Source organism: Miscanthus floridulus, chromosome 11 (assembly GCF_019320115.1).
Source record: "Miscanthus floridulus cultivar M001 chromosome 11, ASM1932011v1, whole genome shotgun sequence".
NCBI lineage: Eukaryota > Viridiplantae > Streptophyta > Magnoliopsida > Poales > Poaceae > Miscanthus > Miscanthus floridulus.
Window position 1 is genome coordinate 24,181,003 of NC_089590.1, and position 18,899 is coordinate 24,199,901.

Genomic DNA, 18,899 nt, shown 5'->3' on the forward strand with positions numbered 1-18,899 from the left:
TGTCCACACATTTATGATGGCACACACTTTACATGGTAGAAAGAATGAAACTCAAGCGCAAAATAAATGGCTACATCTCGATTGCCAAGCTACTAATATTTTCTATCAATCGATGAAAGATAACATATTTGGTGAGATCATGGATATGGAATCCACCCATGAGATTTGGATATATCCCAATGGAAAGTATGGGATGGTCTCCGACGATGATGATGATGAGCCCAAGGAGGAGCATAGCACCCGGTTTTAAGAACAAAACCAGATTCACACCATATGTGAGCTAGGAAGTCAAATCTCACATATAGCTACAAATAAGGGTAATATCGAAAGACAATGCTCAATATATAACGTACTTAGTATAAAGAATATAACCTTAGATAGCAAATAGCGGAAAGACAACTCCGATCTTTGGGTGAAGACTCCAATTCCATAGGGACAACTGACTGGTTGATCACAAGCCTAATTCCTCTGAACTCTAGAAATTTGGTACCCATCCAGGATTTTTCCAAAGATTGGAAAAGTAAAGCAAGCGTAAGTACATGTCGTACTCAACAAATATAACATGGGTTCATGAGGCTCAAAAGGTTGACACTAGTTTAACTGTGACTAGCTTTTAATTGTCATAATTTTAGCATAGGAGTAGCAACAAGTTTATCACAAGCCCATATAAACACATGATCAAGTAAACATGAATAATAAATAGCATAAACAATAATCATTAATGAGCATCTTTATCATCAGTGTTCATCATCTATTCCATAAATGTTCCAAGGCCGCTCGTGACCATGAGCATGGCTGATAAACCAGTTTTATACTCTACAGAGGTTGTACACTTTCACTGTGAGTTGTGATGTACCCTTTCGCCCGAGGTGATCAGCCTCTTGACCCACTACCAAGGAAGGTCAGTAGGGTTCACTATGAAGCGTTTCAAAGGTTCATCTAACAAGTTAGGGCCATTAGATTCACTCGGCAAACAGATGTAGAGCCCCCCTCCCGATGGCACAATGACGCGTAGCCTATACACAAGGGGCTAGAGGCCACACTATACTAGATTCATCAAGCTATTCTTATGCCAATAAAGGTAACCACTAATAAGCTAGAAAAGGTCCTCAAACTATGCTAAAGCAGAGCCATATAGCCCTCACAGTTGTACTATAAGTCCTAGATGATTATTTACAGATAAGTCCCTAGGGAGAGGAATCTAGAGCACCATAAAACAATCCAATGCTCTAGCCCCCTTGTTCCATGTTGCTAAAAAGCATCTTTTAATGTTTGTTGCATATTCCATTAGTCAAGTTACAAGATCATGGCTTTAGTTAACACTAGCATCACACTACCCAATGCAATAGCCCATAGGTAACAAGGAATCTAGGATATCAAATAGCTAGGGAAATTACTATGGTTGCCAAGGTAGATACATGCATATGATCAAAATGATATTAAGGTGAATAGGACAACAAGGAAGATCCCATCCTATACTTGCCTTAAACTTAGATCCTTCTTCAAGTCCAAAACTGCAAAGATCTACTTCTTGATTCACCACGTATAACTCACCGACTGGACATGATCATAAAGCACCACACAAGCATCCATGCAATCATACATGAAGCAAACAATAGATCTAAAATAGAACAATACATCAATCATAGAAAAGTAAGTAAAAGAGTTTGAAACATGATTCTACGCATCGCTACGAACACAAAGTCGCGAGAGACACGCTAATTGGAGCTACGGTTTGAAAGAAACGGCTACGAAAAGATCTACTCATAAGAGAAAATATACAACTATAAGCTTCATGTGTTTTAACTATATAAAAGTATATGTGAATTGAATTAATTCAAATTTAGATTTGAATTATAAAACTAAAGTAGAACAAATCATATTTTATTTATAAAATCCAGTTATATAATTATTATTCAAATTAGAGTTTAAACCATGAAATTCTAGAAATAGTGACATGATAAACATTGTTACTAACACGTAAATCTCATTGCAATGAATCTAGCACAACCGGAATGGGTCAATTAAGAGCTAAAACGTAGAAGATATGAAATAAACAAGATTTCCTTTATTAAAATAATAGATTAAATCTAACCTTGAATTTTAAAAGTCAAAAACATATCTAACAGTAGCATGAATATGTAGATTATGAAATTATGAACCTAACACAAGTTGAACGGATCAAATCAGAGTTCAAACGAAGAAGATTTGGCCTACAGAAGGTAGTGGCAATTTTATAGATATTTTGAAATCAATTTCATATTAAAAATAATTAAAAACCAAATTTAAAATGCCTAATGGACCTGGCCTCGTTTTTGGAAAAATACAGGGGCCAAAACATAAAAAGCAGGGGCACGGTTAGAACTAGTTCTAAACTGAGGTGGACGGCGGGTTAATTCTGCACAACACTAGGGTCACTTTTGCAAAAGTGCAGTGGCTGTCGGCATTGACCCAGTCAGAGGATGATGTGGCAAAGTAGGATTGGACAGAGATGGTGCGTCGGTGGTGGACCAGAGCTGTGGACCTAGTCTACACTGTGCTCATGGACCGGTTATGAAGGGGTATGCGGGGTTCTAAATTGGGTGGTTCATCTAAGATCGGATGGCTGAGGACGATTGGGGAGGTTAGAGGCCGCCGGAGTAGAGCCCCCTATGGTGGTGCCATGGCCGGTGGGGCTTGGACCTCACCGAAGTTTGCCCAGATGATGACTTCGGCCACAGTTGTTCCAATGGAGGACACAGGGAGGTAGAGGGGAAAATGGTGAGCTAACCTAGGTACTTCACATGGACGAGAATGGGTCTGTGGTGACATGGGGCTCCATGGGGTGATAGCAACGGCAGTGCTAGGGTTTGGCTAGGCGGTGGCACTGCGAGCTCGAGGCGAAGTGGCTTTGGCAGCTTGAGGGGAGGTGGCATGGTGGGGGCTACTATTTATGAGGGTCTCGGCGTGGAGGCCACGCCAAGGAGGTGGAACCAGGGCAGAGATGAACACAGCCAAAGAACTCCATGCTGATTATAATGGGAACGGGGATCCCGATCTTCCATCAAGTAGTGGTAACTATCATTGTGGTGAAGAATGACACACTAATTCGGCATCAGATCGAAAGATTGAACCCTACAATCTTAGCACCACAACTCCTCTGGTTATCAACCGAGGCATGGATTCAGTTGACTTTGCCAAGAAGGCTAATTCCTGCCTACGCAACGAAGAACACAAGCAAGAACAAGAAAGAAAACAACCAAATTGCAGATGAATGATTAATCTCACGAAGTTGGGGTCTCACAAACCGATGAATGATGAAACTGTTCTTGATAGATTAATCTAAGCAAAACCCAAAATCTAATGACGGCGGCGGCGTATGATTATAAAGGTATTAGGGTCATCGCCTACCCTAGATGCGCCCCCCTAACAGGCTCAAAGACGATACATGGCCCATTGGACCAAATATGGTGATGCAACACCTAGACAGATTCTGGATGCTGACTTGTTTTGACAATTCCCGTGGATTCCAAAGAGCTTTTGATGTGAGACCACTTTCATTAGCTTCCTTATCAAATGAGATTTCCAACCACATGTAGATTGTCGAAAACGGAGCCCGGATGCGTCTTGGGTGACCATTTTAAGGCAGACTAGTCCTGGAGGCTGAGGTAGACTCAAAATCATGTTGGACTGGGCCTCCGGTTTCTGTTGGACGTCCTTGCTGGTCATCATCGCCTCCACCACTTCCTCTAAGTCCCTCATGACCCTCTCTAATGTTCCTAAGCAAGATAACATCATTAGGTAGTAGTCTATTCTCAAAAGTATGAAAAGGATCGCTTAAGAACGAGCTCACCTCTAAATTGAGTTGACGCATTCGAGCTCGGGTCATTGGACCTTACATAACGGTTGGAGGATTAGTGGGTACATCCGAAGGAGTGATGTCCTCATTAGGTTATGAAGTTGAGCTGGGGGATGAAGCTGACAGGTAGGTCCCACCTATCAGCATCGGCGAGAGCAAGGGCCAGCGGTCAGAGAGAGAGAGAAGGGGCACGCAGCTGCTGCCTAGCTTGCTGGGCCGGCGGGAAGAGAAAAAAGCCGGCTATGGGCTGATAGAGAGAGGGAGAGGGTGGGAGTGGCGACGACGCTAGGCTGGCAGGGAGTGGGCCGCTGGGAGCGGGACCGGGCCGACGCAGTGGAGAGAGGGAGAGAGAGTTTTCTTTTTTTATTTTGTTTTCTTTTTCTTAAACCATTTTCAAATATGAACCAAATTGAATTCAAATATTATTTCAAATATACTTTTTAATTCAAACAAAAATGAGAAATTTTGGTAGTCTTCCCAAAAATAAATTTACAATCCTTTTAAACTCTTTTATTTTCCTATTTTTCTTTTCTTTTATTTCAAAGCTAATTTCAAAAGTGAATTTGAATTCATTTTGAATTTTGAATTCAACCATTCAACTCAATAAATCAAATGCAAGGGCATATATGCACAAACATGTTGCTACCTTATGATAAATTTTAAATTAATGAAAATTTTTATTTTCCTATGTTTTCATCAGCGCATAAATTCCAAATTAAATCATTTTAGCTTTATTTCCAAAAATTCAAATTTTAGGGTGTTACAAGGAGGTACATGAGGATGTTGAGCATTGCCACAATTCAGTGGTTGTGGAAGATTGCTCCACCTCATGGTGATGACACTACCTCAAGTTCACTTGACAAGGTTGATGATGATGACTCAAGTGATGCAAATGATGATGCTACTCCATGCACACTTGATGGTGATGATGATGGATCATGCCCGGATGACATTGCTACTACAAGCTCATCCACTACATCACATTGTCTCATGTCACAAAGTGACACTAAGGTATCTAATGCAAATGTGATTGATCTTGATTCATATGATGAGCTTCTAGATAGATTTGGTAGCATGATCAAAGCGTTTGAAAAAGGGATGGCTAAAACTGAGAAATTAAAAAATGAAAACTCTTTTCCAAAGAAAACATGTGAACAACAAAAGCATCTACTTTGTGTTACTACTTATTCACATGAGGAGCTAAAATTGGCTCATGAGGAACTGTGTTGCTCATGATAACTTAGTACAAGACCATGCTTTTCTCACTAAAAGGCTTTCTAATGAAGAAATTAAAACTAGTGAGAGCTCTTCACATGGGTCAAATGATCAATTACATAATGTTACTAACCCTTGTGATGTAGGAAAGAAGCATGTATCCACCTCTTGTGATGATTTATTAGATATGCCATGTTCTTCACAAATAGATGCTTGTTCTACTTCTATGTCTTGTGAGACTAACATTTTGAAGGAGAACAATAAGCTCAAAAATGAAGTGAAGAATTTGAGCAACAAGTTAGAGAGGTGCTACAACTCTAAAGTCACCTTTGAGTATATAGTGAAGAATCAAAGAAGCTATGGTGACAAGAGTGGCATTGGCTTCAACAAGAGCAATATCAAAGGCAAGAGATTTGGCAAGAGAAGAAATGAAAGAGAGATAAAGAAGCAAGAAGAAAAGAAGCTCTCTCATTTCGTGTGCTTCAAATGCCATGAGATGGGACATCTTGCCAAGTCTTGCCCAACCAAGAAGCCAAAGATGGGGCCACAAGATGAAAAGAAGAAGCCCAAGAGCAAATCAAGATCAACCATGAAGATGGTCATGACATGAAGAAGATGAAGACAATAAGAAGGGGTGGAAGAGGAAATGCAAGGCATGCGATGCTTATTCAAAATGCCAAGATGATGAGCAAGAATCAAGATGACAAGAGAGATTATGCTCACATCAAGTGCTTCAAGTGTGTAGATATGTGACACTTTGCCTTGAGGTGTCCTACCAAGCTTGAGAAGAAGGCTCAAGCAACTCATGAGAGGCAAGGCAATGGGAAGCACCACATGAGCAAGGAAGAGAAGGCTCAATCCAAGAAAAAGTGCTACTCATACCGGGAAAGGGGACATATGACTAATTCATGTTCCCTAGGTAACACTTCTAAGCCTACTTCAATTGATGATGATATTGTGCTTAGAAATGATGGCAATGGTACCTCTATGGTTGTTGTTGCAAAACATCCCGATTCATACTAAGGCTATTCCTAAGTATGTTGCTCCTAACTTGAGAGGACCCAAACTAGTTTCGGTACCATCAAAAAGTGGATGAATGTGTGTTGGTACCATGGCATTGGAGGCTTAATTTAATGGAATTCTTATTGATCATATGTTGAGTCAAGTTGTGAAGCTTAATGCATAACCAATCCCAATGCCAAGTCAAAAGTGAGTGAAGTCCAAGTGCTACAATATACAAGTGCTATAATTTAAGTTGTGGTTATATATATTTGATGGCTTGCAAATATTTGAGTTGAAGCTTGCTATGGATGATCATGTGCTAACCAATGTATATTCTTTGTTGATCTATTTTATTTGGGTGCATATGAGTTGATTGAATTGGATAAATATGCAATATTGCTTGCTATGAGATGTTTGAAGGGATAAATAGCTTAGTAATGAAGTTTAGATGGATTTGTGTTGGATAAATTCATGAGACGACTTTGAGTAAGTGGATTGAATGGATATATGTCTTTTGAAAGTATTCAAACAAGTTGGTTTCAAGTTTGATTCACATTTGTTGAAGAATAGCCCGTAATTAAAATCTGTCCTATATAGCAAAATCTGAGTGAGCTGTGATCTTAGCCATGTTTGAATAACCATATCTCTTTGGATTGGCTTGAAATTTGGTATGCATGCTCTAGACTTATGGCTTAAGATGCTGTACAAATTTCATGAGAATTGGAGAAGAGATTCTTCAGTTTTGGAGTAGATCTTGTCAGCTATAGTGCATCAGTTTTTAGCATGTAGTAGCGGTGGAAGAATTGAAATCTGGTAGCAATCGTGAAGTCAAATGAAGCCCAAGTTTTTACCGCTGCTAGATGACTTAGTTAACCACATGTCCAACAAATTTTGTGGTATTTGGATCTGTACATTGGGAGATATAGATTTTTCTTTGAAGAGTACAGAATCTGCCAGAAAAGTGACATCTATTGAATTGATCAAAAGTCACTTTGATTGAAAGGTCCTCAAGATGGAAACATGTTTATAAGTGATTTAGGCACCTAAGTTTGGTTTTGAGATGATCTAGAAGCATGATAGGCGAAGAGTACAAGGCCATTTGATTGTGGAGTGTACTTGGCACACAATTGGTATTCAATTGAAGATCAAGACCAAGCTCAAGATGAAGATAAAGTTTAAGTTCTAGTGCTTGTTGAAGATCATCTGATAGAACAAAAAGGACTTAAACAAGTGGAAAGAAAAGGACTGAAAGAAGGATTCAAGGTTAATCATTAAGTTAAGTCCATCACTTGGATCAATCAATCAAGATATTTCAAGTGAGTGTCAAGAATGGTTCTTTGGAGAGAGGTCACTTCTCCCTAGTGTAGGGGCGTGCCGCCTTTTGTAGGTAAACCAAGTGTGGTGCTTGAAAGGCTAACATGGAAGTAGTGATCCGAGGGACATTTGAGATGCTTAGTTGAAGCAATCAAAAGGGTAGATCAAGAAAAGCATCTCAATTTAGTAACAAGTGGTATTCTCACATTGATTCTCTCATACAAGCAAAGATGAAATGAAGAAGCAAGCCAACCACAACAAAAAAGCATACTTGATCATTAGTGGTTATTAAATCATGTGGGTGAAGAATGGACTCTATCTATGATGATTGGTCTTCACCAAGCTATAAATTGGACTTCACATTGCTGTTGGAGTAATGAATTGGAATCTATGTGACTATCCTCTACTCCAAGATAGCAAAGGTATTATTGTAATGTGCATGATCATTTTCATCCCTTACTAGTATGCGGTTAAGTGCATATAGTACATGCTTATTAGGATCATGCATAACAAATGAAATGTTTAAATTCATAACCTACCACTATTGCTTGAATGGTTAATTGATCTAGTGGTATGAGTATGAGTTTGTTCATGAGCTAGTGAACCCAAGTACTTGATTTAATTTGGATTGACAACAAGTAAGAAGTACAACCTCGATAAGATAACCTCTAAATAAGTGTGAAGAAGCTTAGAGAGGGTTCAAACCGGACTTGGAAGCTTAGGCAAATCAATTTAGTTCAAGTCGACTTAGAAGTTCATGATAAGTGACAAGAGTACAAGCACAAGACAACAATGCAAATGGATATCTAGTTTGGTTGTTTCAAGTGGTATCTAGACTCATTTCATTTATCAAATGGTATTCACAAGTAGTGTTTATATCAACATACAAGTGGTACTCATGAAGATAGCAAATGTTCAAGAAATGGTAAAAATTGACAAATCCAACAAGTGGTTCCATGGTAGCAAATTCTTTCAAGTAGTATCACATCTCTACATGTGGTATTAACTATACAAGATAGTGGTTCCACAAGTGATCCTCAACTTTAAGTGATCATCAAGTGAAGAATGCATCCGTTATCTACAAGAGCTCAAGATTATCAAGTGAATGACCCATGCTATGACATAGGGGAGGTGCCCCACCAATTGATATCAAGGTCAAAGATCCTATATTTGGTATCTTGAGAGCTATACAAGTGGTGTCATTCCAATATTTGGAAGTGTCCATCAAAAAATGCAAAATTCAAGCCTCAACTATCTACCTCAATGCAAGCCTTTGCATCAATGAGAAGCACACCTTTTATGGAAATTGATGACAAAGGGGGAGAGATTGCACAAAGATATGGAAGCTTTGGGGCAAAAGTGGACAAAGATTTCAAAGACATGAGGAAGAAGTAGAAGTTGGACATGGACATGAACAAAGAGGGAGTAACATTAAAGAATTGAGAAGGATCAAAATTCTTGGACAAAATAAGCACACAAGTAGGGGGAGCAAGCTCATGAACCTTGATTGGTTGCATTTGATTTATCCATATTCATGTGCTTGCTTGCATAAGTTTTTAAATTTGATATGCATGCTTGTGTGGTGTATGCTAGTTGTAGAACTCAAATGATGACTTGATAACTAGCATGCATAGGATGATAGCTAGACTTGTATTTCTACATGTGGTACTAGAACCTTGCTTATAATGCTGATCTCATAGGGTTTCTAGTGTTTTTGTTGTTTTCTAGCTACTCATGGTGCTAAGGATGGTGTTAAAAGTGCAACTCCAATTGGAATCACGCATCAAAGGTTAATTCTTTACACCTTAGCATCATTGGTTGTAATTACTCTCCCACAATTCCAATCTACGCATATGTGCGAGCTTCAAACCAAACACTCTAGCATATATATAGGGGGACCTAATACTACCAATTTAGGGTTGCGGTATTTGTCTAAAATCATTTACACATGGTAAAATTGCTTGGGCAAGCAACATGAATCCAAAAGTGCTTAATTTCCAAATCTTTGTAGAGTTGCCATCAATTACCAAAAAGGGAGAGATTAAAAGGTCCCTAGTTTGGTTTCGGTAATTGAGTGACAATCTAGGTGGACTAATGTGTTTAATTGTGAGATACATAGGTGATTAGTCCACATGTACACTTGTGTGAGCAACACATGCCATGGAAGTGGAAATAGCTTGATATGTTGTAAGGCTCACACATGTGATGAAGGAGCTAATTGCATATGAGACATGACATGGAGTCATGTGACTAAGGTGGAGAAGATCAAGACAAGACTTGGCTTGATGGACTGGTTGCAAGAGTGAAGGTTAAGTCGAGGACTTAGCGCTGATGGACCAAGGCAATAGTGAAAAGCATGTGAGGTCAAGATCGATGAACCAATATGGTAATGTGATGATATGAAGTGGATCAACTCCTACGCGTGAAAATGCAAAACTACAGCGAATAATATTTCACATCCGCATCCCAGATTTGAACAAAACTATAAATAACCTCGATGAATAATGTTTTGAGATCCACCGCTCCTACCGCCATCGTTAGGTTACACATGGTCTCCTCGATATCTAGAGCATTTTTTCACCTCTTGTTTTCACATGGCTTGAGAAACTCTGTCGGTACTTCTTCGTGGTTATAGATACACCCTCAAGGCCTAGCCGAGATCGCACTACTGCCACCCAATTCTTAGATGTAAAGCCACCTTTGCTTCTCAAAATCTTAGCTGACGGCAAGCATTCAACAGGTGACTTCCCAAAAGAAGAACTCCCCATGCGCCAACACCTCTGCCACCTAGGGTAAGATAGATCTTTTTTATGTTCTCGCTTTCGTCCAATCATCCATATTGACCTTCCATATCCTCACAGTGCCATATCTCACGTAGGTGCTCAGCACTATAGGTCGAGGCCTCCTAGCTGATGAGGACATCACTTCTTCAGAGGTACCCGTTGATCCTCCAACCGTCATGCAAGGTCCAATGACCCGGGCTCGAAAGCGACAACTCAATTTAGAGGTGAGCTCATTCTTAAGCGATACTTTTCATACTTTTGAGAATAGACTACTACGTAATGATGTTATCTTGCTTAGGAATATTGGAGAGGGTCATGAAGGACTTAGAGGAAGTGGTGGAGGTGATGATGACCAGTAAGGACGTCCAACACAAGCCGGAGGCCCAGTCCAACAAGAATTCGAGTCTGCCTCAGCCTCCAGGACCAGTCTGCCTTAAACTGGCCACCCAGGATGCACCCGGACTCTGTTTTTGACAATCCACATATGGATGGAAAGCTAATTTGATAAGGAAGCCAATCCAAGTGGTCTCACATCAAAATCAGTTCGTAATAAACAGGAATCGTGGTCACAAGACAGTGTCTAGAATCTACCAGGGTGCTGCGACACCGTCTTTTAGTCCGTTGGACCATGTATCGTGTTTGGGGCCATTAGGGGCGCATCCAGGGGTCTTGCATGACTCTAGAGTCTTTATAAACAGCCATCGCTCCTCCATTAGGGTTCAGGTTTTGCTTAGATTATTCTGTCAAGAACAGTTTCGCTGTTCATCGGTTTGTGGGACCCCAACTTCGTGAGATAATCATTCATCTGCAATTTGGTTGCATTCTTTCTTGTTCTTGCTTGTGTTCTTTGTTGCGTAGGCAGGGATTAGCCTTCTTGGCGAGGTCAACCTGGTCTGTGACTTGGTTGATAACCAGAGGAGCTGTGGTGCTAAGATTGTAGGGTTCGATCTTTTGATCTGAAGCTGGATCGGTGTGTCATTCTCCGCCACAACAATAGTTACCATCACCTGACGGAAGATCGGGGTCCCCGTCTCCATTAAGTGTTAATCCGAGCTAAGGTATACCATCAGGTTCACTTTTATTCCCTAGTTTTGAGTGGTTCGCATTCGTCCCATAGTCCAGTGCCATACTCATTTTTCCTGTCCTAGAACCTTCTGCGCCATAGCCTTTGCATATTTTAGTTTCAGAGTCCGTCGTGTTGAGTTTGTGTCCTGGTCGAGATCTTGTTGCTGGTTAGGTCATGTTAGAGTCCAGTTCGTGTGTTTTCCCCCATCGTTTCGATCAAATCTTTGCTGTTGTGACCAGTTTTGTGCACATTGTTCCCGTTTTTTCCTATAATTCGGAGCCAATTCTTAAAACTAGTCTAGTTTTCGCATACGAAGTCCGATTTCGACGTTCCATATATCAAAATCGATCTAAAAAAAATTTCGAATCCATCCATCCCCGATGTTGTCGGGGTTCAAAAATTTTAGATTGGTCAAAAAGTGGTCACAAGATCCTCTTTTCGTGGTCACAAGGTTTTTGTCGATTTTGAGCAAGTTTTCTGAAAATTCCACAGGCCACGCCTTTCACTTGTTTTAGCTCATATTTTCTGTGGTTACTTCTTTTGTGCTCCTAAGTAAAGGAAAAATATCAAAAAATAAAATAAAAAAGTCAAAATTTCTCAAAAAAACAACGACAGCCCAAAAAATAGAAAAAAAGAGAGGGGCAAAAGGGAAACAATATCTAGAGGAGCACATAGAGAAGACCAAAGTGAGTTGTGTTAGCGTGTGCTGTCTGGTTCCTTGTTTGTGTTGCTGTTTGCATCCACCATACTTGTTTTCATACACCTATCACCTTGCTATCCACCATACTTTTGTCACACACCTGGTACTTAGAACATTTTAGACCAGCAACGAGAACAAGTACTTTGGACTATAATTCAGCATTACTTTCTGTTACTGACTTGTGTGCCAGATATACATATTACTCTTCATGTGCCTTCCAAGCTCCACAAACTTTTCAGATCAGTACAGACAATGGGCCTTACAATCTCGGTACCACTGTCTCACAGGTATCATGAACTAGCCGCCGGTTGTACCGCCCACTGCTTGTGTTGGTATGAACTTTGTAAGAGCTTGGTAAGACGCTTCCACTTGCTGTTAAAAGTGACACCACTGCAACCACGTAGTCATTTGGTAGGGATAAATTTCACCGTTTGTTCCTGTTTTTGTGTTTTCAATGGCAGGAGGTGAACAGACAGGAGATAACAATCCGAAGGGTTTCAGCGAGTGTGTCAGTCAAGAGCAACTACAAGCTATTGTAGAGGATGCCCAAAAAAGGATGAATGAGGCCGTTAGAAAGGCCGTCACTAACACACTCATTGAACTCAACATTGGCAATAGCATGGAGAGATTGGACAAGCGAATTTCCACGCTAACCAACAAGGTTACTGAGTTGGAAACCTTTGTGGCGGGCAACAGCGACGTCTCCGCTAGCAACACTGATGGTCAAGACACGGTGTATGATGCCAATGGGAACATAGGTCGAGCAGCTTTTCGGCAAGAGAGATTACGACAACGTCTTCACCGCAACATGATAGGTATGGGTGGTGTCCACCACCACCACCGTCAAGGTAATAATCACCATGTGCCCGATGATCCTTATGCTAAAATTAAGTTCACAATACCATCTTTTTCGGGTCATTATGATGCTAAGGGATATCTTGATTGGGAGATGACAGTAGAACAAAAGTTTAGTGCCCACCTTGTACCTGAGCAGCATAGAGTTAGACAAGCTACTAGTGAGTTTAAGGATTTTGCCATTATTTGGTGGAATGGGCTAGTTACACAGAATGCTTTACCTGGTACATGGGAAGAACTTAAGATAGCTATGTGTGATCGTTTTGTTCCTCCTTATCATAGAGACTTGCGTAAGAAATTGATGCGTTTAGAACAAGGAGATAAATCTGTATAGGATTACTATGGTGAGCTCCAAAAGGGATTGATGCGCTGTAGTGTTGTGGAGGGAAATGAAGATGCCATTTGTCATTTTTATTCGGGTTTGAGGCGTGAGATTCAGGACATTGTTGATTATAAAGAATTTAACACTGTCAACCAGTTGTTTCAGTTTGCTATGTTTACAGAAAAGGAATTGCAGGGGCGTGAACAGTAGGGCAAGAGCAAGGTCAGCACCAGCACATACACGCCACGCTCGGCACCATCTTTGGGGCTAACCAATCCAACCACTTTTCGGGTGCCTCCACCAGCGAGCAAGTGACCAGCAACCTCTGGAGTTTCTGCTACACCTAAGGCACCTCCTGCACGACCTTCCGATTCAGGTAAAAATTCTTTGCAGGTGCTTACCAAGAGTTCCTCATCCGTTGCATCGATGGGACGCACTTCGGGTATTCAGTGCCACCACTGCCATGGCATTGGCCATGTGCAGAAGGACTGCCCAAGTCAGTGGGCATATATTGCTACAGAAGATGGTTACATCAGCACCTCTAACATTGAGGATGAAGAAGACCAAGATGCAGATGAGGAGGATGGCGAAGTCCTTGGTGACGAGGCCACGGCGTCCTATAGGAGCATCATTGTACAGCGGGTGCTCATCTCACAAGTCCAGCAACCTGAGAAGCTACAATGCCATAACTTGTTCTAGATTTTCTTCGTCATCAGCGACCGTCGAGCACGTGTCATTATTGATGGAGGTAGCTGCAACAATTTGGTGAGTTCTGATTTGGTCAAGGAGCTTGGCTTGACCACACGCCCACACCCACGTCCATACCATATTCAATGGCTAATTGATTTTGGTAAAGCAAAGGTAACACAAACTTATAGAGTTTCATTTTTCATTGGTTCTTATGCTGATACTATTGATTGTGATGTGGTACCTATGCAAGCTTGTTCACTCTTAGTGGGTCATCCTTGGGAACATGATAATGATGCTACACACCATGGTAGAAGTAATAAATACACTTTTGTGCATAAAGGAAAGAAAATTACTTTGGTACCTTTGACCCCTGCTCAAATTGTACAAGCTAATAGAGAACGCGCTGCTAGTTTGAATGATGTTCAATCTAAAAATCAGCAAGTTGCTAATTCTATTTTCCCACCTAAAAAGGATATGTCTACATCTATTTCTAAGCCTGAGAGGATTAAATTGAAGGGTGGTATTATGCTTGCAACAAAATGTGACTTTGCTAAAATTTCTGATGATGATATTTGCTATGCTTTGGTATGCAAATGAGCTATGTTTTCGCTTGATGATATTGTTAGCTCGGTACCTCCTGCTGTCACTAACCTTTTGCAGGAGTATGAGGACATTTTTCCAGCTGAGATACCCCCAGGGCTACCACCTATGAGAGGGATAGAGCATCAAACTGATTTGATTCTGAGAGCAACCTTGCCCAACCGTGCTGCCTATCGAACCAATCCCGAGGAGACTAAGGAAATTCAGCGGCAAGTCCAAGACCTATTGGACTGCAGGTATGTACATGAAAGCCTTAGTCCTTGTGTCATTCCTATACTTTTGGTTCCTAAGAAAGATGAAACTTGGCGTATGTGTGTTGATTGTAGAGCCATCAATAATATTACTATTCGGTATTGTCATCCTATTCCTAGGCTAGATGACATGCTAGATGAGTTGTGTGGTTCTATAATTTTTACTAAGATTGACTTGCGAAGTGGCTACCACCAAATTAGAATGAAACTTGGAGATGAATGGAAAACTGCGTTTAAAACCAAATTCGAATTGTATGAGTGGTTAGTAATGCCTTTTGGTTTGACAAATGCACCTAGCACTTTCATGCGCTTAATGAACGAGGTTTTAAGAGCTTTTATTGGACATTTTGTGGTAGTTTACTTTAATGATATATAGATTTACAACAAGTCTTTTGATGAACATATGGATCACTTACGTGCTATTTTTAATACTTTACGTGATGCACGTCTATTTGGTAACCTTGAGAAGTGCATCTTTTGCACGGATCGGGTTTCTTTTCTTGGCTATGTTGTAACTCCATAGGGAATTGAGGTGGACGAGATGAAAATGGAAGCCATAAAGAGCTGGCCGGTTCCCCAAACCGTCACACAGGTGAAGAGTTTTCTTGGTCTTGCAGGATTCTACCGCCGCTTTGTCAAAGATTTCAGCACCATTGCTGCCCCCATTGCATGAGTTGACGAAGAAAGGAGTGGTGTTTCATTGGGGAGAGGCACAAGAGGAGTCCTTTGACACTTTGAAGGAAAAGCTTACACACACACCATTGCTGCAACTTCCAAATTTTGGTAAGACTTTTGAGCTAGAATGTGATGCTAGTGGGGTTGGCATTGGTGGTGTTTTGATGCAAGATGTTAAACCAGTTGCTTACTTTAGTGAAAAATTGCATGGTCATGTTCTTAATTATTCCACGTATGATAAAGAATTGTATGCACTTGTTCATTCTTTAGAGATGTGGCGTCATTATTTGCGGCCTAAAGAATTTGTTATTCATTCCGATCATGAATCGCTTAAGTATCTTCACTCTCAAAATAATCTGAATTGTTGGCATGCTAAATGGGTTGAATTTATTGAATCTTTTCCTTATATTATCAAACACAAGAAAGGAAAGGATAATGTGATTGCTGATGCTTTGTCTAGAAGATATACATTGCTGTCCCAACTTGATTGTCGGATTTTTGGTCTTCAATCCATTAAAGAACAATATGCGCTTGATCCTAATTTTAAGGATGTGTTGCTTAATTGTAGAGAGGGACGCACATGGAATAAGTTTATGATTAGTGATGGTTTTTTGTTTAGAGCAAACTGCCTATGCATTCCAGTTGGTTCTGTTCATCTTTTGTTGTTGCAGAAGGCACATGAAGGCGGATTGATGGGACATTTTGGTGCCAAGAAGACGGAGGAGGTGCTGTCCACACACTTCTTTTGGCCAAGGATGAGGCGAGATGTAGAGCGGTACATGGCTCGGTGTGCCACATGTCAAAAAGCTAAGTCACGGTTGAAACCACATGGTTTATATATGCCTCTTCCTGTTCCTTCTACTCCTTGGGCAGATATATCTATGGATTTTGTGTTGGGATTGCCAAGGACTAAGAGGGGGAGGGATAGTATTTTTGTGGTGGTTGATCGTTTTTCTAAGATGGCACATTTTATTCCTTGTCATAAGAGCGACGATGCTATTCATATTGCTGACCTTTTCTTTCAAGAAATTGTTCGCTTGCATGGTATGCCTTCTACTATTGTTTTAGATCACGATGCAAAATTCTTGAGTCATTTTTGGCGCACATTGTGGAATAAATTGGGGACCAAGCTGCTGTTTTCTACAACATGTCATCCCCAAACTGATCGGCAAACTGAGGTTATGAATCGAACATTGTCCACCATGTTGAGAGGCATTTTGAAGCACAATTTGAAGATGTGGGAAGAGTGTTTGCCGCATGTGGAGTTTGCATATAACAGGGCGGAACATTCCACCACCAAGGTAAGTCCTTTTCACGTAGTGTATGGTTTTAACCCCCATGCTCCTATTGATCTTTTACCTTTACCTACCATTGAGAGAATACATAGTGATGCTAGAGAGCGTGCTGATTTTATTTGTAAGTTGCACGAAACAACTAAAACAAATATTGAAAGAATGAATGAAAAGTATAGAATTGCTGGTAGTAAAGGTAGAAAAGAGATTAAACTTGAACCGGGTGATTTGGTTTGGTTACATTTGAGAAAAGATAGATTTCCTTAGCTCCGTAAGTCTAAATTAATGCCAAGAGCAGCTGGTCCTTATAAGATCATTGAGAAAATAAATGATAATGCCTACAAACTTGAATTGCCACCCGAGTTCGGGGTTAGTCCCACCTTTAACATTACAAATTTGAAACCTTATTTGGGAGAAGAAGATGAGCTTGAGTCGAGGATGACTCCAATTAAAGAGGGGGAGGATGATGAGGACATCACTTCTTCAGAGGTACCCGCTGATCCTCCAACCGTCGTGCAAGGTCCAATGACCCGGGCTCGAAAGCGACAACTCAATTTAGAGGTGAGCTCGTTCTTAAGCGATACTTTTCATACTTTTGAGAATAGACTACTACCTAATGATGTTATCTTGCTTAGGAACATTGGAGAGGGTCATGAAGGACTTGGAGGAAGTGGTGGAGGTGATGATGACCAGCAAGGACGTCCAACACAAGCCGGAGGCCCAGTCCAACAAGAATTCGAGTCTGCCTCGGCCTCTAGGACCAGTCGGCCTTAAACTGGTCACCCAGGACGCATCCGGACTCTGTTTTTGACGATCCACATATGGATGGAAATCTAATTTGATAAGGAAGCCAATCCAAGTGATCTCATGTCAAAAGCAGTTCAGAATCAACAGGAATCGTGGTCACAAGATAGAGTCCAGAATCTGCCAGGGTGCTGCGACACCGTCTTTTGGTCCGTTGGACCATGTATCGTGTTTGGGCCCATTAGGGGCACGTCCAGGGGTCTTGCACGACCCTAGAGTCTTCATAAACAGCCACTGCTCCTCCATTAGGGTTCAGGTTTTGCTTAGATTATTCTGTTAAGAACAGTTTCGCCGTTCATCGGTTTGTGAGACCCCAACTTCATGAGATAATCATTCATCGGCAACTTGGTTGCGTTCTTTCTTGTTCTTGCTTGTGTTCTTCATTGCGCAAGCAGGGATTAGCCTTCTTGGTGAGGTCAACCTGGTCCATGACTTGGTTGATAACCAGAGGAGCTGTGGTGCTAAGATTGCATGGTTCGATGTTTCAATCTGAAGCCGGATCGGTGTGTCATTCTCTGCCACAACGATAGTTACCATCACCTGATGGAAGATTGGGATCCCGGTCTCCATTACTAGCATTGCCCCGGATGCCGGATTGTTGGCGCTGGTAGGATCCTCTATTCATCTACCTCTCAGAGTCCACTTTGAATGTTTCTCAAACTGCGCTAGCCGCCGTGGAGGAAGAAACCAATGTGGTTTGGGCACAGTTGGTGGCATCCGACGCCAAGGTCGCGGGTGAGTTAATCAACATGATCTCGTACCAGACCACTTTGCTTTGTCGATCCTCTCTTGATAACCTTGCCTTCCTTATTGTAGTTTTGATAGAGCAACTAGAGGCCCTCCAGTCGGTGGTGAACAATGTGGATGATGCTTTGCATGCCTAGGGTGATGGATTGGTGGCCTATCTTTAGGATGTCTCCACACGCGCTAGAGAGGTGGCCCTCCATGGTGTTCGACATGGAGCCACCGTTGCTTTGGCGGTCACCCAAGTGTGCTCAGGGTGCGACCTTCGTCCATTACAACCTGACTTCTTGAATGGCGAGGATGTTGACTATCATCAGGAGCTGGTGATCGAGTTTGAGGGCACTGCTGATGCTGTGGTGCACATAACCCTAGCCGAAGGAATTATCAATCATGTTCTCCTCGGCCCTTAAAATGTAATAGGTTTATATTAAGAAATAAAATATCTTTTGCACCTATTCTTTATGATTTAGCCTTTAAACCCTTTTTCTTGTCATTGTCAATCTTTTATACCGTCGGTCCTCGAACTGATAATCATTAGAGAGACCCGAACTTGGGCTCAAAAATAGCCAATCAGATCAAACCGGCTAACTTCCTAGGGTCGGACCTTCCATAGCCTAGCACAAATCATAGCACCATGTCGAACAAACCGCTTTCTAAAATTGGCATTCTAGACCGTTGAATGATAATGTAGTCACAAAAACCAGAGCTACTTTCTTGGATGCTTGAACCATAACTCAAACAATCTAGA